This window comes from Lolium rigidum, chromosome 6 (genome assembly GCF_022539505.1).
Source record: "Lolium rigidum isolate FL_2022 chromosome 6, APGP_CSIRO_Lrig_0.1, whole genome shotgun sequence".
Classification (NCBI taxonomy): Eukaryota; Viridiplantae; Streptophyta; class Magnoliopsida; order Poales; family Poaceae; genus Lolium; species Lolium rigidum.
Genome location: NC_061513.1, coordinates 343,252,766 through 343,274,738, shown reverse-complemented (window position 1 = coordinate 343,274,738; position 21,973 = coordinate 343,252,766). Strand labels below are relative to the sequence as shown.

General features: G+C 47.3%; 1 pseudogene; it reads left to right on the top strand.

The window, feature by feature from the left end:
• The window catches only part of LOC124664897, a 45,598-nt pseudogene extending 25,219 nt beyond the window's left edge, over window positions 1-20,379 (top strand).
• Window positions 20,380-21,973: the final 1,594 nt, after the last annotated feature.

Here is a 21,973-nt window from a genome sequence, read left to right as displayed (position 1 = left end):
CGAGCAACACCAAGACCGACGTCGGCGCTACGGCGCCGACGAGGAGGGGAATGTCCGGTTCGATGCCGAGGTCGGAAGGTACCGCCAACATGGTAGAAGCAACAACGGGTACGGTCGTTGCGCCGAAGGGAGGCCAAGGGGACGGAGTGACATGGATAAGCACTGGGAATGCCCGTTCTTCAAACATTGCTGGGACTCAGGGATGAGCCGATTGCCAACAATCGAGGACTGCCCGGAATGCAAGCAAAGAAAGAAGGGTGCCGCTAACGTGTCTGCGTTCAGCCGGCTAGGGCCTTTCCCGCGTCAGGACAAGCGTGCCGAGTCCCCTCAGATGGAAGATCTCGAGGAGCTAGAGGACGATAGTGAAGAATACAAATATCGTCAGTCCAGATGGTACCCTGATGGGCTCAGCCATTCCCAGAAGCAAAGAGTCCAGCAAGGGTTGAAAGAAACTGAAAGATTATATCTGCGCACGCTAAGGAGGGCACGGCCCGATCTGGCCGCCAAAATCCTGCGAACCTTGGACGAGGAAGGTCAGCCACGAAGAAAAGAGTGGCGCCCCGAACAGAGAAAAGCCGATGATGAAACATCGGCTGGCACAAATATGGTGTTTATCCTCCCTTCGGAGTTCAATGCCCCGGGGTTAGACGAGACCTCCGTGGCACAACTTGATCTGCGGCCCACGGCCGGTTATCTTTGAGAAGCCACGAGACAGGAGCTACGGGCATCCGAAGGCCCTGTACTTACGAGGGTATATTGATGGGAGGCACAGTAAACAGGATGCTCGGTGGACACCGGAGCGGCGATTAACATCATGCCGTATTCTATGCTACGTCGGCCGGGACGCTCGAGTTCGGATCTAATCAAGACCAACGTAACATTGAGCGACTTCAACGGCCAAGCATCCGAAGCACAAGGAGTTCTGAATGTGGATCCGACCGTAGGAAGAAAAACCATCCCCACGGCGTTCTTTATCGTTGATAGCACGAGCAGATTATGCTGTTTTGCTAGGAAGAGATTGGATCCACGCCAACCGCTGCATTCCCTCCACGATGCACCAATGCATAATACGGTGGGATGGGGATGAGGTAGAGGTCGTCCAAGCCGACGACTCGGCCGAAGTTTCAACGGCCGGCATGAACGCATGGGAAGCAGCAGGCCAAGAACCCCTTTCAGGCATCAAATTGGACGATCGCGAGCGCATCGATGTGACGAAGGGAAGGGTTAAGCTAGTTTTATCCACTGGCCTGACCATGTAGTGTAAGCCAAGCAATGTGCAAGTCGGCGAGGCTGATCCTTGTGATCGGCCCCAAGGATCTGTGAAGGAGCATTACGAGACCTTCACTGAGCAAACAACGTGGAGGCCGATTCCGATAATCGGCCGGGAATATCCTCACCCACCATTCTGCCTGGGTTCAACATGTTATCCAACAGAGCCGATACCATCAATTCTCTTGACAGAATCGGCTCGGGGGGGCACCCAGGTATATAGAATACGAGGGTGTGCAACAGAACCATTTCATCTTCTGTTGATGGGTATTGGAACATGGGGGCCGATATACAAGTCGGCCGGAAAAAAAAATAAAAAAAAAAACGTTCGAAAAATTTCAGGCATAGCCGATGCAGCGAGCATCGACTTAAGAGCGAGGGGGGTAGTTCCCTCCAAGAGTTTGGAGAGCGTCAGAAACACGAAAACGTTCTCACCGGAAGTTGCTTCAGCCTGCCGAAGATGATGAGCTCGTCTGATCAGCAAGGCGCAAGGTTTGGACTAAAGAAGCTCGGGGGAGGGCGGCTCGTCCTGAAATTCCCTCATTCTAAAGGAGCCGATTTTGTTCTAAATCGGTTGATACGGCGTTGTGAGTTAGAAACCAAGGATGATTGACGTAATCAGCTCGCTGCTATTCTCACCTTGAAGGCCCGGGGGCAGCTCACTTTGAAGGTCTCGCTCCGGGAGCCGATCTCGTGGGGATCGGCCGAGCTCTGCACCGCAAGTTACCTGAAGAACGGTGTTTATGTTGCAAAATTATCATAGCTTGCTGGATCGGCTGTATGGACCCTCAACGGAAGGGAGGTAATCGGCTGGTGGCCCTGCGGGGTAATTCTCTTGGACAGGGTTGGGCCCGCCCCGAAATCTCGATGGTGATGATCCATCCTTTACCCTCGCCGTGGCTAAGGCTCGGGGGGAGCTCGCCCTCGAGGTCTAACCAACTCTGTCAAGGTGGGCCCGCTCTTCGTGTCGGCTCGTTCAAAAGACGGTGTTTATTGTAGGAGGAAGGCTGTCGGAGCTGAACGAGCGAGAAGTCGGAGAGAATAAGGAAGAGGAGACCCGACATTATTTCAGGAGTTTGGGTCTAGATGGATCTATCTCAAAATCTAGTGTGGGAGGCCGGCGCGATGCCATCGGCTTGTTGGGCATGGTCTAGTGTAGCAATCGGCGAGAATCGGGAGGGAAGACAATCGGCTAAATTATCATAAATGGAATCGGCAAAATCGAGTTGGGGAATTTCTTCATTGATGAGCCAGATTTCTTACGAGAGAAGAGCTGATTGCCCTCAAAAGAGAAGACCAGGGGGATACATTGCCCCGTCTGCTACTGCTAGTCCTATGCTAAGACCCTATCTAGGGGCCGCTGCTGCCCTCGTCGTCGTCGTCGTCACCGTCGTCGCCACCGCCGGTGCTACTCCCCGCCGGCTCGTCGTCGCTGCCCCAGCGGCCGCCGATAGGACCCTCGTCGTCTTCGTCCTCTTCGTCGGCGTCGTCGTCACTGTCGACGTCGCTGAAGTTCCCGGGCCAGAGGTGGCGGCGTTTGGCCGGCGGCTCGTCGGAGGAGCTATCTTCATCCTCCTCCTCCTCTCCCTCTTCCTTCACCTCCTCGGAGGTGGTGAAGTCCGCCCAAGAGAGACGGTCGTCTTCGCTTTCCTCCACTACTTCCTCGTCGGCAAGGAAGCGGAGGTCGCTCTCCCCATCGGTTTGGGATTTGTCATCCTCGGACCGGACGGAGGAGTCATGGTCCTCTTTGTCCCACTTCGTCGGGGCAAGGATGTCATACGCCGCTTGTGTACCCCACGAGGGCGTCGACTCTCGGATGGGAGAAGACACGTGGGAAGGATCCGACGAAGAAGAAGAGGAAGAGGAAGAGGACATGGTTGCAGGGGAGGGTTTTTTTTTTTGGAGCACTACTGCGGAAGGGGTAAAGAAGAGAACTGTTCGTTGTGGCTAAATAAAAGGAGGTGGGGGTTTTAATTCCCGAGCAGTTCTCGAGGACATGGTGCCAAAACCGTCAAATCGTGCAGAGAAGTTGGGAAGGCAAGTCGTCATGATAAGGCGTGCTGCGACGGTTCCGCTCTGCTGTGACATGACCCCTGCGAGGAAAAACAGAGTGGTTTTGAAATTATCATTACCAAAACCAGGGGGGCATGTGTTATCACCAGATTTTGGCTAAATCAGGAGGTGGGCCGCGATCGAGATGGGCTTGGGAGATTACATATGGAAGAAGTATGAAGCGGCTCTGGCACGGAGAATTTGGGCTAGTTAGCCCGTGTATCTTAATATAATAGATTGTATACCGGTTTAGAAGTTAGATTTTATCTCGTGCACGGTTTGGTGCACGCCCACATTAGAAAGTCCCCTGGACTATAAATATGTACCTAGGGTTTATGGAATAAACAACAACTCACGTTCAACCCCAAAAACAAACCAATCTCGGCGCATCGCCAACTCCTTCGTCTCGAGGGTTTCTATCGGGTAAGCGACATGCTGCCTAGATCGCATCTTGCGATCTAGGCAGCACAAGCCCCACGTTGTTCATGCGTTGCTCGTCTTGAAGCGCTTTTGATGGCGAGCAACGTAGTTATCATTAGATGTGTTAGGGTTAGCATTGTTCTTCGTTTAAGCATGCTTACGTAGTGCAACCCTTGCATATCTAGCCGTCCTCACGCCTATCTCAGGTGTGGGGGCGGCACCCCGCTTGATCATTATTTAGTAGATCTGGTCCGTTACGATTGCTCCTTGTTCTACAAGGATTAGTTTAATATCTGCAATAGTTTGGCCTTACAAAGGGGGAGGATCCTGTGGCACGTAGGGTGGCGTTCGCAAGTCCTAAACGGGATGTTCCTAGGATCAACTTCATGTTGGTTTTTTGGCCTTGTTTAGGATCGGCTTACGAGCACCGTGCGTGGCCATCCGGCCCAACCTGGAGTAGGATGATCCGATTATGTGGTGAAAACCCTAAATCGTCGTAGATCTCATTAGCTTCATCTTGATCAAGCAGGACCACCAAGTATTCGTACACCCCGTACGGATCATGGGTGGATCGGCTCTTTGAGCCGATTCACGGGATAACCCGAGAGCCGATCGAGGCTCGTATTTAACGTTTACATGTATGCCCTGCAGGAAACTAAGCGAGGCAATCTCATCACCTTCCCGACCAGGTATAGGTCAGGTGGCACGCCCTTGCACTTCGCAACGCCGCGTGTGACCAGAAGAGCATTGCGGGCCGTCGCTCGGAGGGGTCTCAGCCAGCCGCAGCTCTAGGCTCCCCCCGGCTCTACAGTGTTGACAAGGCCGCTGCCCGCCGGTGGGTTTTGGCAGTCAACACCGTGCCAGGCAAAGATTCTGAAGCATCGGCTCACACCAAAGGCTCCACTACAGGCGCGCACGAACCATCCAACGCCACGTCGCCTGGCTCCACTGTTTGCTTCTCCGAAATCGTTGTCCCGTGCAGCTTTTGACCGCCAGGAGACGCGTCGGCACGCTCCACGCTCTTCCCGCCCAACTCAAACTCCAGAAACAGACGCGCTGGCTCCTCTACTTTCTTTGAAGCTTTTCCTGGACCATCCTTACTCCCAGCGTCAGCAACAGGCGCGCTGGCAACTTTGGCCTGCCAGGACTTTTGACCGGAGCCCACCCCCGCCGTTTGAACGGTGAGTGGCGTGGGGCTGGCAACGGCTGGTAGCAACACCCTCTTCTCCGGTGTCGGCGCCACCGCCGCGCAGCCTAGGGTGAGCCCATGCAGGGAAGCTCCGCCAGGCCCACGGCGTTGATCAGGCACGCCACGACGCCATGGGAACATCCTCGCAGTGCGCTGCGGCCCGCCGCCACGGTCACCCTCTCCTCCATCTCCCTCACGCCCGCCAGGACCTCGCGAACCTTGTCCCCTGCCATGAGCTCCCAGAACACTCCCCGGCGCCACGGCCAACTCCTCTTCGACACGCACCAGATGTATGAGCACATCATACTGTAGGGTCTTGATCTCCTCAACGTCAGCACCTCCAGACCTGACCACCGCTGCCGCCGTTCTGATCGGCACCGCGCGCGCACCTCCAGCGGTCACCGGCTCTGGCACCGCCAGCTTCCACGCGACGGGGATAGCATCCAAATCCGACGTCCAGACGGTGAGCTTTAAGAGCGACATATCGCTACGAGCTTTCGTCTCCGGCGCCATGGCATCGACGGCGCAACTCTTGCCGAGGAGATCCTCCACGACGGCCGTGTCCCACGCGTGCGGCGGCAGCCCCACCAACATCGGATAGACCTTGCTCCGCATCGAAACCATCTGCGCCTGCGCCTGGCGGTTCCACGGCCGGAACGACAACGGCGCGTCGGCGACCAGAACGGCCGGCATCGCAGCGACGTGGTCGCGCAGCTCTCGCGACCCGAAGACAACGAGGAAGTCCTCCGGGGCAAAGCTGTGCACGGAGACCGCTCCCTCCGGCACTCCGCGCCACCTCAACGCCGCCAAAACCTGCTCGCCGGAGACCACCGGCCTGCTCCCGCCCACGGTGGCAACCATGGCGAGCTGGAGCCTCTGCTCCAGGTCACACATGGCCGCAGTCCTTCGGACGACACAGAGCAGCGGCGCCAACGCAGCCTCCTCCAGGCCAGCCTCACGCGCCGGCACCCACTCAGGCACGACAGCAAGCTGCGGCCCCTCCTCCATGGGCGGAAGCTTCGAAACCATGCGCGTCGGGGGTAGGGGTGGAGACTGCGCCCATGGGGGCGGCGGTGGCAGGGGCGGAGACGGAATCCTCGCGGCCCTACCAAGCTGGCGGCCCGGCTGCACTCTCTCCGGCGACCTGCGGCGGGCAAGCTTGGCAAGCGCCAGCTGCCGCAGCTCCTCCTCAGCAGACGGGCTTCTCGGCCTCTTACACTCCATGGCGGGGTGGCCTCTCTGCCAACAGCGCATGCACACCTCGGCGTTGGTGCAATCCCGCTTGCGGTGCCCCGGCAGGTAGCAGCGGAAGCACAGACCGCGCATCTCCGTCGCCGGCGCGCCCCAGCCAGCGGCGCCTGCCTCGTTCCTCTCCTCGATCCTCCTGGTCTAGCGCTTGCCCTTCGACGGCCTGGGCACCTCCCAGACCAGCCTGTCTTGGACGCGCGCCCTCCCGTCCGGCAGAACCTGCTCCTTCTCCCTCAACTCCGGCCGCGGCGCGACGCTCCCGCCCGAAGATGCCGACGAGATCCCGAGCCCCGACACGTGGTCGTCCCGCCTCGACGAGACCGACTCCGGGCTCCCCTCCGGCACCCAACGCTGCGAAAAGCCCGGCGGATGGGATGCGGTGGAGTCCATGGCTGTGGGTGGGGAAGGCGACGCCGGCGCGGCGCCTGGCGGCGGCGGCGCAGAGGGAACCCTACCTTCGCTGTCTCTCGCTCCCGCTCCCCTTACCTACCTTCTTTTTTCTTACTCGATTGTAAACATTGGGAACATTGGGCTCCCATGCTGTATATGTGTGGTGACCTTTTCTCAGGGATTGGCCGTGAATTAGTACCCACACTGATCAAACGAACTCCCAGTTATGGGTTTGTAATAGACTACCCACCCTTTAAAACAAGGACCAATGCTATTCTACATGGTTAAATAGGACCCCGATTTATTTTGCCAAGCATCTATATAAGCACTTGCATTGTACATGCTCGTAAGAAGCCAATACTGAGCCACATATTTCCATGCAGTGTCATCTACTTAGTGTCCTTGATCAGGTTGAAGTGGATAACCTTCCAATGATTTTATCTGTTGCAAATATGTGCAAGAAATCTTGCATCAAGCTGCGTGAGAGATGCTTTGACATGGTAGTTCGGTCAAATCTCGACATGATTACTCTTGAGAAGGCGTTGCCACCATATGTGATCAAACAAATTATGGATTCACGCCTAGGTCTTGGATTACCTGAAGACAACGGCTTTTCTAACAAACATGTGAGAAGGATACTCAGAGCTCTTGATTCTGATGATGTGGAGCTTGTTAGGATGCTGCTCAAGGAAGGGCACACTAATCTTGATGATGCATTTGCATTGCACTATGCTGTAGAACACTGTGATTCAAAAATCACAACAGAACTTCTGGACATCGCACTTGCAGATGTTAATCTAAGGAACCCAAGAGGTTATACCGTTCTTCATATCGCTGCCAGGCGAAGAGATCCTAAAATTGTTGTGTCTCTGTTAACAAATGGTGCTCGGCCTTCTGATCTTACAATTGATGGAAGAAAAGCAGTTCAAATTTCTAAGAGACTCACAAAATATGGGAATCACTTTGGTATTACTGAAGAAGGAAAACCGTCTCCTAAAGACTGGCTATGCATTGAGATACTGGAGCAAGCAGAAAGAAGGGATCCACAACTTGGAGAAGCATCGGTTTCTCTTGCAATGGCTAGTGAACACCAACGTGGAAGGTTGTTGTACCTTCAACACCTAGGTAATATTGATCTACAAATCGTGTACTGTTCAAAATTATCTGTTTGCTATGGTTTGCACTTGTTGGTGTTTTGCCTCTGGATTGAGGTTCTCCATGGGCAACTAGCCAATGTGTTACTTTTTCATTCTCTTGGAAGTTGTGTTTTCACACAAATATTTTCATGATATGTAGTTACTTTGGCATGGATAATGCTTCCAATTGAGGCAAGAGTAGCAATGGACATTGCTCAAGTGGATGGTACTTTGGAATTTAACCTTGCTTCTGGTGCAAATCCACGTCCTGAGATACAAGGGGGAACTGTTGATCTAAATGAAACTCCTTTCGTAATGAAGGATGAACACTTAGCTCGCATCAGAGCCCTCCCAAAAACAGGTGAGGCACAGCTTGCTTTTGTATAACGACGGCGCTTTTATATATCTGTATTTCCAATCTAATAATATCCACTTTTTTAGCTTGTCTGCTGTAACAATCTGAGTATGAAAACTGGTTTAGCTGGAGTTGAAATCCCAGATTTCATTCCCCCTCCTCTTAATATGCCTACTATTGAGTGCCTTGAAAGATTTACATAATACTGCACATCAATGGAAGAGTATAATTCTAGACAATAGGCTCGAGAAGAGCCCGACTTTAAATTAGTAAAGCCACACCGGCAGCATCCATACAAAGTACCAACCACACCGGAAACCAACATAAGAGCCACACACGAAATATGCCTACTATTGAGTGCCTTGAAAGATTTACATAATACACGCACATCAATAATGGAAGAGTATAATTCTGGGCTTAACATGTGAATAATGGACATTTCGCTCTTTTCTGCTTTAATAAAGCTAATCCATACATGATATTTTTTAAAAAATAGGGATTAAAACCCCGACTTCTGCATCATGATGATGCACACGGCCTTTTATTAATAAAGTTTAAGAGTACAAAGTTTAGAACACATCAAGCATCGCCTAAAATTGATACAAAAATCAACCAGCGAAAGAAACTGAGTAGCAAAGGACTACACATCAACGTAGCCTCGTATTATGCCGCTAGCCAGCCTGGCACAAGATATCCTGAGCGACCATCTGAAGCCGTGTGCAACCAGTAGCCATAGCATCCCGCTGTCCCTCCGGTGACAGCAGAGCCCACAGCTGAACCCAATGTGACACTATATGGATAACCTGCAAAAAGTGAAAAGATTATTTTTTGTTAAAAATAATATCATTCCTCACCCTCCATACAGACCAACATAAGGCAGATACCTCAATACGGATGAAAGCCTTAGATTGTCTATCAACTCCAGTTAACCAATTACCAAACATATTCGTAATATTGGTTGGAGGTGAAAGATCAAAAGTGAAATTAATCGTACGCCAAACTAATTTAGCCAAATGACAACTTATGAAGAGATGTTCAATAGTCTCATGCTCCCCGCAAAACACACATTTTGTACACCCATTTCACCGTCTTTTAGCTAGATTATCTTTAGTAAGTAAAACTTTATTACTCAAGAACCACATGAATATTTTAACTTTCCATAATTTTTTTCGCAAGAATGGTGTGTGGTCATTCATAAGATTCTCATACATAGATTTTACTGTAAACTCACCATCTGTTGTCAGACTCCAAACAAAACGATCATTCTCTTCATTAAGATTAACTCTCATAAGTTTTCGACATAACTGTAACCACAAAGTCCATTTGTTTCCCACCAACAACCTTCTGAAACTGATATTCAGAGGTGTTTGAGCTAACACATCGGCTACTGTTACATTTTTGTGATGCACAATGTTATACAAAGATGGATATTGCTGAGCTAGTAGGCGTTTTCCTAACCAGGTATCTTCCTAGAAACGAGTATTTGCTCCATTACCAATTTTTTAAAAAAACTTCAATTAAAGAAATCATCCTTAACCCCCATCAATCCCTTCCAAAAGGGATAGGCTGTAGGCTTAGCTATCACCACAGATAAGGTCTTTTGTCTTATATATTTATTATGTAGCAATTCTTGCCACACCTCGTCCTCGTTACTCAATAAACATCTATTTTTGAGTTCAAGTACCTCAATACCCAAGCCCCCTTGATCTTTGGGTCTGCAAACAATATTCCATTTTGTAAGTCTATATTTTCTCTTATGTTCATCGGACTGCCAAAAGAATCTAGATCTATAGAAATCCAATATTTTCCTTACGTACCCCAACAGGTATCTCCAGAAAACACAACATAAACATAGGTAAACTTGTTAAAACTGAATTGATAAGGAAAAGTCTATCCCCATAAGATAGTAATTTGCCTTCCCATCATCCCAATTTACTCTCAAACAGGGTCTCCACTAGATACCAATCGGAATTTCTAAGTTTCCTGTAGTGGATGGGAATACCTAAGTATCTAAAGGGTAAGGAACCAGATTCACATCCAAAGATCTGCTTATACTTGTCCACCTCCTCCTTTGCCCTCCCAATATAAACAACTAACTTTTGTGGAAATTAATTTTTAACCCTGAGAGTTGTTCGAATATACTAATATTAATTTCATATTTACCGCTTTCGCCAAGTCATGCTCCAAAATAAAATTGTGTCGTCCGCATACTGTAATATGGAGATCCCCCCTCAACAAGATGAGGAATTAGCTCTCCTACTTGACCATCATTTTTGGCTCGTTCAATTATAATGGCAAGCATATCCACTACAATATTAAAAAGCATTGGAGACAACGGATCTCCTTGTCTCAAACCTATTTTTTCTGGAAATAATGACCAATATCATCATTAACCTTTACTCTGACACTCCCCCTTGAACAAATTGTTGTACTATCCTACACCACTCTGGAGCAAATCCCTTCATTCTCAAAGTTTGCTGTAAAAACGGCCATTTCACTTTATCGTAAGCCTTCTCAAAATCAATCTTAAATAGAACTCCATCTAGTTTATTAGAATGCAACTCATGAATGGTTTCATGAAGAATGACCACCCCTTTTAATATATTTCTCCCCAGCATAAAGGCTGATTGTGTAGGTTTTATAACTCTTGGGGAAATCCCCGTTATACGATTTGTTCCCGCTTTAGTGAATATCTTAAAACACACATTAAGCAAGCAAATTGGTCTATATTGTTGTATTTTAACTGCATCCTCTTTCTTGGGTAGTAACGTGATGACGCCAAAATTTAGTTTGTACAGAGGCAATTCCCCACTACTGAACTGATTAAAAAGCACCATCAAGTCATTCTTTATTACCACCCAAATTCTTTGATAGAACTCAGCCGGGAATCCATCAGGCCCAGGAGCTTTATTATGTTCCATCTGAGAAATCGCTTCATAAACCTCTTCCTCAGAAAAAGAAGTTGTCAAGATCTCATTCTCAAACTCTGAAATCTGAGTAATGTCTTGCACCTCCACTTCCACCAGAGCGATATTATTCGACACCGGTGCCCCGAATAATTTCTTATAAAACTCAGTAATATAGACCTTCAGATTATCTTCACCAACAATAGTTCCTTCTTGTTGCTCTAGCTGAATTTTTTTCTTTTTTTGATGATTCCCATTTGCAATCAAATGGAAGTATCTCGTATTATTCCCCACTTCTTGAATATGTTTAATTTTCGCTCTTTGAGCCCATTTAGACTCCTCTTCTCTTCTTAACTTATTTAGACTTTCATTTGCATTTTTAAGGACTTCCCTCTCTGACAACGTCAAATTAATTGTTTCCGCTTTCACATCTAAAAGATCAATAATACCCAGCAATCTCTCCTTCTCCTTTTTGTACTTCCCACTTTAATTTTTTGCCCACCCTTTAAGGAATTTTCTTATGTGTCTTAGCTTATTTAACCAAACATCCATCGGATTCAAACCCACCAAAACCGAATTCCACTCTTTCTCAATCATCTGAAAAAAAAACCTTCTTGTCGCAACCAATGCAACTCAAAGGAGAATTTTGGCTTGTTACCCAAATGTGCTTTCACTCCTGAATCGATAAGAATCGGTGTATGATCAGAATCTGCCCTTGTCAATGCACGAACAGTGACTAAAGGAAATTTCTGTTCCTAGGAGATGGAAGCTAGAACTCTATCTAACTTCTCATAAGCGGATCGTCTTGGCGACTCGCCCACGTAAACTGTCTCCCCGATAGAGCAATCTCACGCAAGTTCAAATGCTCAATAATAGCATTAAAAACAAAAGGCCAACGGGCTCTGAAGTTATCATTGTTTTTTTTCTTCATGTTTTTGTATAATATTGAAATCACCACCTACCAACATAGGCAATGTTTCATTCTCACATGTCCTCACTAATTCCGCTTAAAATTCAGCTTTATGTGCATCTTGGGCAGCCCCGTAGATAGGCACAAGAATCCATTCAAAACCATCTCTTTTACACTTGATATGGAGCTTTACACAAAAGTCTCCAGTGCTTACTTTTAACACCTCAAGAGTATCTGAATTAATCCTAACTAAAATACCTCCAGATCGACCATGTGGCGGAAAACAGAACCAAGAGTAATTAAACCCCGCAACAAGTTGATTCAAAAAAGGAATAGAGAAATTAGATCTTCCAGTGTCCAATAAGGCTACAAAATCTAATTTATGCTTCCTAATTGCCTCTTTCACAAACAAATGCTTAGTTGTATCCCCAAAACCACCAGGATTCCAATTTATACCTTTAAGATTCTGCATTAAGAAAATTGTTTTCTAATTCTTCTCCTCGTACTTTTACGAATATTATTAGTGTCATAAGTTTTCCTGACACGAGTTTTCTTTTCTTTAATTGCCGGTTGTAAATGATCCAACTGATCATCTAATTCGATTGGGATGCCATCATCCTCAATCAAATCCTCACACAAAGTAGAAACTTTCGACATCACAAGAGCTGAAAGCCCTTCATCTAAATTCACATTCTCATCTACATTCTTTTGCAATATTGTTAAGGTTCGTTCCTCTTCTACCAACTTTACCGCTTTAATAGATTCTACTACCTCCCCTTTGTACTGTCCTAAAGATATTCCCAAACGCTCGGCCTTAAGAATAATCTCAGAATCATGTATATTAACAATAGAGTATTTAGGAATTAAGGACTTACCTGCACTGGAAGGGCTAGCCCTCAACTGTGCATTGATCATTGCCTTCTCCATCTGAGGCATATCCATATTAGGCTGGCATCCTAGCCTAGAGCTAGACCTCACACCCACTGAAACTTTAGGAATTCCCCCAAAAGCAATAACCTCCTCCATGGTAGGTTGAACTGACACATTTTGCGAAGAACAATATATTAGGGATAAAGAAACAGATGGTTTTGCAATACATGGTGAAGTCCAAAAAGGTATTTGAGTCTTACCATTAGTCATTGTAGATGAGGCAATCCCCACCGAATCCTGAAGACCAATGTTATTAGTTTCCCCCCTTGCAACTGTCCTATCTGTAGTACCTCCATTAGTTGGTTCCATCAAACTAACCAATGTGTGTTTAAAACCAAAACCTGCACCATCAGAAATACCTCCATTATGTAAGGGACTGGAATTACATAAAGAAACACCCATCTGCATACTCCCCATTTCAAAATCATGAAAATTCGAATTATTAATATTAACCGCGGACTTACCATTGCCCACAGCGCCATCCTTCACACTTGATCCATTCATCCAATCATTAGCTACCCCAGAAACCGTGTCCATCATTAGCTCATCAGTACCATGTCAAGAGATGCCCTGCACAGTCCCGCCGGCGCCAGTGCTTCGGATTATCTGTGGCTCAGGGAGACCACACTCCCTTTGCCGGCCGTCCAGATCCGCAGAAAATCCCCCGCACTGTGCCTCGCTGCACGTGGCCACGCCCAGCTGGTCGACCTCCTCCGCATCGCTGACGACGCATGCAGCGGACGCAACTGGCGCAGTTGGCAGTGTGTGCAGTTGCTGCTGCTGTCGGCCCTCCCCATTGGCTGCATGCGCAGCTGACTACGACTGCCACTGCAGCCGCTGTCGGCTCACTCCATTGGCAGCAGGTGCACTGGGTTATCGCCCTGCCACCAACTGCCCAACGGCAGTCAGCGGCTCCACGCCCCGAGGACCGACCAGGTGGGATCCCGAGGGAGATCCCCTGGCCTGCAGATCTGCATCAGAAACCGTACCAGTGTTGTCATTTAGTGCCACAACATCAACATTAGATAAAGCCTTATAAAATAGCTCTTTTTGGTTCAAATTTTTTGCACAAGAAGAAATACCCGGAGGAGAAAGATTTACATGCATTGAGCCAATCTTTACTATTATATTGCAGTTGGTCGTACGTCATACAACGCGTTTAGTGAAGGAGATTGGGAGCATCCGAGCCGTTCAATCTTACTCAACGTCTCCGCTCACACCCAATCCGTTCGATCGCTTTTAGCATTAGACACCCCTCCGTTCTCTTGTTAAAGACGGTATCAATTCAAATCTGACTTGCCAAAATCAGATATGTTTCCATACAAAAAATGTGATTTGTTTCCTTACACCGTTCTAATCCCGTACAGCCATGTCCGTCTCTCCTTTTTTCCAGATCCCGCATGCCTCCCACTTACCTCAGCTCGTGCAGATCTCGGCCCTTCCTCTCATGTAGTCTTCCTCCCCTCGTGGCCTCACCTCTTGAACGCCATGGTTTCCTCTCCCTGGCGAGAGGCGGACTGAGGATTTCTTCACGTTGGAGCTCAGTGCTGCCACACCCTTTTGCCCATCCCCGCAGCCGCCTTACTTCACAGAAGTTACTTCTCTCGCTCGAGTGCTATCTGATGGTGTTGACGTGCACGATTTTCTTCTTCTAATTCGTGCATGTTCTGGTCATGACAGCTACTATGTTCTTCTACTGCAGGTTCATCTCCTAGGGGCGCAACCTAAGGTAGCAGTTCTGCCTGTAACGTGGCAGTGCTGCTGTTTCGTCCGGCCGGCAACATGTCAATAGGTCAACGGGCAAGCAGTTGGGATCAATGTGTCTCTCGGTATTCCTCATCTCCTTTCTCCATTTTCCAGGGCCTATAAGGCATTGTTGATGGAGAACAATTAGTAAATAGTGAGCAAAGAATGAGTTACTCTCCTATTTATCTCTCACCATGTTCGTTTCCTCTTTGAAATTTTATGTGCCATGTCTGTCATATGTTTGAACTATTACCTGGAAAAAATACCATTGACGATATGGATCATAAGGTTAACCAATCTAAGCTTGTCCCAAATTCTGAACTTCAAAACCTTGTGAGTTTCTTTATACCTTTTATTATCTCTATGACTCTACTTATTCTTGTATTCTTGGACAAACTTGTTGATGTGCCTTCCTTACAGAGAAAATGTATATTTTGGAGGAGTTTTTCTCTTCTACTTGCGTACATGCAAGTTACCCTGCGCTACACCATATACTTTGTCCTTTACTAATCACTTGGTAATAAAGAGAATATACTATAATTTTGTCATCTTTATCTTTAGAGGCTTAAGAGCTAATTTACTTACTAGAACTTGTACTTGCATGTGGTACTTGCAAGCTCTATTCTTACTTGGAGATGCTGCTACATATTATTCAAATCTGCAGTGATGCAATGTGCAGCAATATCACACGAACAATTCAAGAGCATTGATCTAGCGATGGCGTCGATTTCTTTAGTACGCATCAGTGGATGATGTAAAGGGCAACAATCGGCAGATGAGTGAGAAAAGATTTTCTGGTTGTATGTGTACATCATATTTAGATTTTTTGTTCTCCAATTATCTCTCTCTCACTCTCTCTCTTCAGCTCCCAATTCGGATGAGAAACTACATGAGTTTCTTTTATGTTTGTTCAGGTATAAATACAGCCGAATGTATTGTTACACAATGATGTTAAATGATGATAATAATACCAATTTTTGTTGTTGTGTGTGACTAAGAGCCTGGCCGGGTGCACAATCACCTACCTGAGTATCTAGATCAGGCACTCGTGCATCCCTTTGGTGTTGTGGTTCGGAAAAACAATTGTGTCGGTGTCGCATGGGATAGATTGTCAATGTATGTAGGTGCTTCTTACCAGCAAATGATGTCGGTTGATAGCAACAACAGACGATGGAAGGAAAGATTATGGACTGTACAACATGGGGAGCTTCCTCGGTCACCTATACTGTCTCAAGGTTTGTTCAATATGTTATTCATCAGTGTTCATTTAAAGCCTGCGAAACTATTTTTTTGGTTTTTGGCTGCTATCATTGTGAGTTCGTGACCGAATTCTTCGTTTCACACAAACCATTTTGTATAGCCAGTGACCAACTACAGATCAAAACTTAGAAGCAGAAATCAAGATTTAAAGGTCTATTGCCACAAATTTAAGTAAAAGCTGATGACAAATAACACTTTGTAGGTACCTTTTCTGGTTTGCAATGACCAGAATACATGACTTTGCTATTTATATCGGAAGATGCCTAAATAGGCCAACGGTAAGATAACAATGTTTTACTATGGTTGCCATTATATCTGTAGATAGATGGATGTTTCCCTAAAGAAAAATCTTCTATATTGGCTATTCAAGTGGTTATTCTGGTCATAGTGGGTTAAATTATCTCACCTGGTGATTTTTGGCTTGATGCTATATACAAATTTATGATCTTCCGGAGCAGGGTTGGTAACCAAATCTGGATTGCTCATTGTAATATTTTTAGTATGCTACATGTCAACACGGGCTTAATTCATGTATGAAGCATTTATTTAAAAATATCGTATGCAATTAGATAATTTATATATTTCCTCTCAGTTCCATGAGAAGATAGCATTTCTCGCGGACAACATTACGAGTGTCTCCTAACTGTCATCGTTTTGTCAATCATGCTGCCACTAACTCAACACTTGTACAAACTCCTTGCATCAAAGATGATGAAATAGAGTCTCATATTTACTACATGCAGACTTGTTACCCTTCATTGTGCGTGAAATAGGCGTCGTGTGATGTTTTACTTGGATACTAGAAGCATGTGTGTTTCTTACTTGATGAACATGATGGAAATATATGTTTTGATGCACTGGTAGTTGAGGGAGGCTAGCTGTGATTACCTGCTTGCACATCATCTTATGCCATGGTGTCTAAAGTGTTCATGTTGGAAAATAACATCTGCATGAAGATGTATTGTCGATGCTCTTGAAGCAGTGTGGGATCTTCTCAAGGGCTCAAGGTAATTTCTTCGTTGTGAACATTGTTGTTCCCAAGTTGTGATAAAAAAAATGGATGGAGTAGTCTTGCGATAAGCCTTCATGAGCTGTGATATGATCTTCCTTTACGAAATGCATTCTGAAGCCGTCATTTCATAATTCACAATTTGTCATTTTTTCACCAAAATATTATCTTTTAAAACGTAATTTCTGGTCCTTGGTATGATAAATTAAAGTGGTATGCTAACATGTGTAATAATAATATGTTAACAGCGGTATTTGGTAACATAAATTGATGAAAAACAATTCACTGATATTGAATTTACATTTACAAAAAAAATATAATCCTACAATCCATTGCAAGAGATTAAGGATCTTGATGATTTCATACCACCTTTTCTTCTTTATAAATTTAAATGTGTTGAATGGTAAAATTTTCACATATAACTATTTGAATATTGTTCGAGGGGGACATGTGATGGTGAAGTCAGGTGAAGTTGGGTAGAGCAGGAAGACAACATGCTATCTTCTTGCAAGATAGGGGGGAAAAGGAGGCGTGAAGTGAAAGCACAATGCATTTATTACATAATATGATGTTTAATAGATTTCAACAAATTTATACATCCGTAGCAACGCACGGGCATTCACCTAGTCTGAATAACATCCAAATTACCAAGTTTCTCTTGCATTGTATCACCTCCATTATTCATATGTGAAGCATTCTGCTCACTATTGTTGGAAGATGCCTCCATGTCAGTTCCTTTGTTGTCCATGTCCATATCATGACCACTCCCATCTTTCTTTTCTCCTTGGTTTGCACCATCATTTCCATCCATTCCGTTATTCACCTCCACCATAGTTACTTCTTGAGTTTGATGTACTTCTTCCACTTCAAAATGGAGCTTAAAAAACCCCTTCTAATAAAAACATCACTATCTGCTGGAAAAGTTTACTATCAAGACAACCAATCTTGTTCCTAAGCACCTTATTATTTCGAGTATACGCCATATCAACATCCAGAGTCTTACCAAACAAAGTTCCTACTCCCCATAATGATAAGTAGTCTGATCTAATATCTGATGGCAAACCAGACACATGAACCCAGACCTCTGGTAACATGTGTAGAGGCTCCTCCAAAGATGACCATAGATCAAAAGTCAAACAAGATTCTCTATCAGTGCAGATATAGGTACCAAAATTCTTCAATCTCTGCACCTCCTGCTTACTAGGGAGTTTAACTCTGAATATATTATCTTTCAAATGAAATACCTCCCAGTTGAACTTCTCAGATGGTACAATCTTCTTGAGTTGTTCAATGATTTCTGGTATAGTCAACACATCACCATCACCTTGGCCAACTTAGGATTTTCAGTCTTAGCCTTAAAAGCACCACATGTAAGCTCAAAGAACATGAGTGCCTCATTTGCATATCCATGAATAATAGCAGTTGATTCTGGAGCATTCAAAAGGTGACAAGCAGAAGTAACATGATGAATAGACTCACAAATATCACAGAAAGGTGTAGGACAATCGTCGATGTAGTGACCAGGTTTTTTGTATTGGAAACATCCCGCTTTATCCTCCTTCTTCTTAGAAGGACCCTGAATGTCCACATCTTTACCAAGTTCACCAGCCCCTTGAGCCACCGGTATCTCCTGTGTTACCGAGGAAGTAGGTGCCACAACCGGCAACTCCACTTGCTGCCCTGCTGCAATAGTACCGTCAGTAACCGGCACCACAGGAGGTACCTGAGCCGGTGGCACCGCAGGAGGCACCTGGGTCGGTGACACCGCAGGAGCTTTGGTCGCTGCCATCACTGCCGCAACGACGGCCTGCACCGTCTGCTACAAGACGTCGGCATCGATGCTGCTCTGTGGAGCCCCCTCCGTCCCCTGCATATGAGACCGATTCACATAGGCACCACCACATCCCATGTTCCACCTCTGTTGGTTCCCAGCATAAGAAAACCGATTGTTGTTACTGTTATAGTTTCCCTGCCTCGGAAAATTTGCATTGTTGTTTCCCCAATTTGTATCAAACTGTCCAGATCCCGCACCTGCCGAGCTGCTAGACTCACCATGAACGAAATTCCGGCCACCCCCGAAACCAGCACCGCCATTACCTTGGAATCCACGACCAGGCCCATAGGTAGCACCGCCCGGGCAGCACCCTGAAAGTGGCGTCCTCGCAGAGCGAAATTGCCTCTCCCGTTTCCATAGCCACCACGGCCAGCGCCATGGCCACCACGTCCGGGATTGAATCCCCCGCGTCCCGGATTGAAGCCTCCACGGCCGCCATCGCCATTCATCTGGACCTCGAAGCGCCGCCGCCTAACGACAGGAGCGACAGACGTGCACTTTTTCCAGGTTAACCCTAGAAGCTTTCGGAACGCGTGCCCCGCAGCAACGCCACCGATTGTGTAACAGGTTTGGGACCCCGATCAGCATCTGATCGCACGGCACGCACAGCTGTCTGTCGCATCCGATTTGGGCCAGAGTCAATGAAAATGCTATCAGCACAAGCCCGCGATCTGACAAAGCCCACAGCCTTGTTTTTTGAAACCCCCGAAATTCTCGGATCAGGAGCTTTCGTATCGGACGCCGGCGACCAACGCCTCGATGCCACCGATCTTGGATGCATGCCCAAAGGCAGCGAGGGCGACGAGCACGTACCTTCCATGGAGGAGAACATCATCGCCGCTCTGGCCTCCATCCGCTGTCGGTCGCACCTTCTGATCCTCTTGATATGCCGCCTCATCAGCTCCGCCGACCCCTCGAGGAGATCAGCGTCCCTCGCCGGCGATGGAGTACGGCATAAATACCTTACCGAGACGTCTCCAGCATCTGATATGCCATCTCCCTCCTTCTCCTCTTCCCCGTCGTCTTCATCGTCCGAAGATTGCAACGTCCAGAAACGGCTCCCGCTGAGCCATTCCGCCGAGTATGCACCTTCGCCGGCCGTCAGGACCCTTGCCGGCGTTTGGGTGGCGAGATCGCCACCCGTGTCGCCAGTCTGAGCCTCAACGGTCATATCTCACCGCTCCATCAACTGAAGACTAAAAACTGATCTTTAGACCAAATAGGTTCACTTGACATTAGTCATTCTTGTGTGACATAGTTGTGCCCGAACTTTTTCATGATTCAATTATGAAATGACAATTTTACCAAGCTTATGGCTCTTGGCTAACTGCAATCTGAATGTTTATACCAGTTGAACTTGGTTAGCGCTTCTTCCCACGCTGTTCGAATGTGCTGGTCAAGATCATGCATGATGAAGCTGAGCTGGCTGCCCTCGGAAGAGATACATCCACATCCACCGACAAGAAGAGGAGGTTTCATGATCTACAGGGCTTGCTTTTGAAGGCATTCGACGAGGATAAGGAGGAGTTTAACAGGTCGCCATTTCATCTTCCTCATCGTCGACAGCGACGTCCATTGGAGCAGGGAGATTGACAGTTCGGCCTAGGAGATGAGCACCTTGGCCCCATTCTTGCCATATTTGTAGCTGATTTTCTGTCTGAAGATGCTCGTCAGGTGTTCTTATTCTTCTGTTCCTCTTTTGTGTGGAAAAGATGCTTCTTTTCCATTTAATAACGTACTCAAAATAGTACTACCAGTCTAGCATCATGGTCAGATAGGGTTAGGGATGATGCTGTTGGCTTGGCCCTGTAGATCTCCTAGTTATGCTCCACTTTTTGCTTGTACAGTAACAGTAGGTCAGACAGCTCACGCTGTGGATGTGTAATATGGACCGCTGAAACTCCCTGAGTTCTGAATTATGGTGTACAGTATTTTGTTGATCGAACAAATGGACTCCATGCAGTAGCAGGTCTTGGCCTCTTACTTTGATGATTGGTCAGAAAGAGTAGATTGTTTCTGCTTTGTCTGATAATTCTGCAGGACTCGGAAAGTAACTTGCCACTTTCATAAAAAAGAGGACTGAATAAGGCCTCTGTAGTTAATGCCTGGAGCATCTACCACTGTGAAAAATACCATGCTTTTACCCCGTTACCCGCGTCTGGCACAGTAGAACAGCCTTCATTTAAACTGTACCTTGCCGAAGTGAAAAATGTCTCGTTGGACTGAACTACCGACGCAGAGCAAAGTCACCTCCAAAAACAAATAAACCATATAAGCTTAATGCGATGGATGGTGGGCTAGCGGTTACTCGCTCAGCAGGGATCAGGTCCAGCGCATAGTGATCGAGCTATCCGTGAAGACCCAAACGCATTTGCATGCGCCTGTGCGGACGCTGCACGATCGCGCTTTATGACCGCTCTCTTCTCCTGCAGGCCTGCCTGGCAGTGACCTATGCCGATACGTCTTCTCAAGTGCGCTACGCCATGTTAATAGCGATGCTTCGCCTGTTGAGCGGTCACCGCCCACCTCTGCCGATATAATTTAATGTCATGCCACGCCCCTCGGCTGCCTCCGGCGTATATAAAGAGGGGCACACACTCGGCTGCCTCATCATTTTCTCCACACAAACCCTAGCCGCCGCACAACCTTTACCTAGCCCCCCCCCCCCCCCACACACACACACACTAACCCGCGAGGGAATTCATGGCTGGTCAACGTGGCCAGCGAGGCGGTCGAGGCCACGGGCGTGGTCACCCCGCCGCGCGCAGTCGCCTGCGCCGTCGCCATCCTCGCAAGAGGCGGGGTGCTTCGAGTTCATTCTCCGCATCGACGAGGACCCCCTCGGCATCAAGCAGCTGCCGGAAAAGTTCGCCGAGTTCATCGACAGCGCCGAGCCGGCCGAGTTGCAGCTGCGGGAGGCCAGATGTGGCTTATGTCGGTGGCCTATCGAGGTCTTGTTCGACGGGTAGGGAAAGATTTACATGCACACCGGGTGGACAATTCGCCCGCGACTACAACCTCGAGGCCGACTGCCTGCTCACCTTCCTCTACGAAGGGGAGAGCGAGATGATCATCAAGGTGTTCAATAAGACATTGTGCCACAGGCACTAACACACCGAGGAGTCCATCGAGGACACCGACATCTAGTGTTGTTAGAGTGTTCTTTCTTGCAGCGAAGATGACTACTGATCAATCAATTGAAGCCACTAGTGTAGGTTTTTGTATGTTCTATCTGCACATCAAAGAATAACGTGGCACTCAGAGCCATCTGGATTTTCCAGTTTGGGTGACTAAGTGTCTGTTTCAGTGAAAACACAAA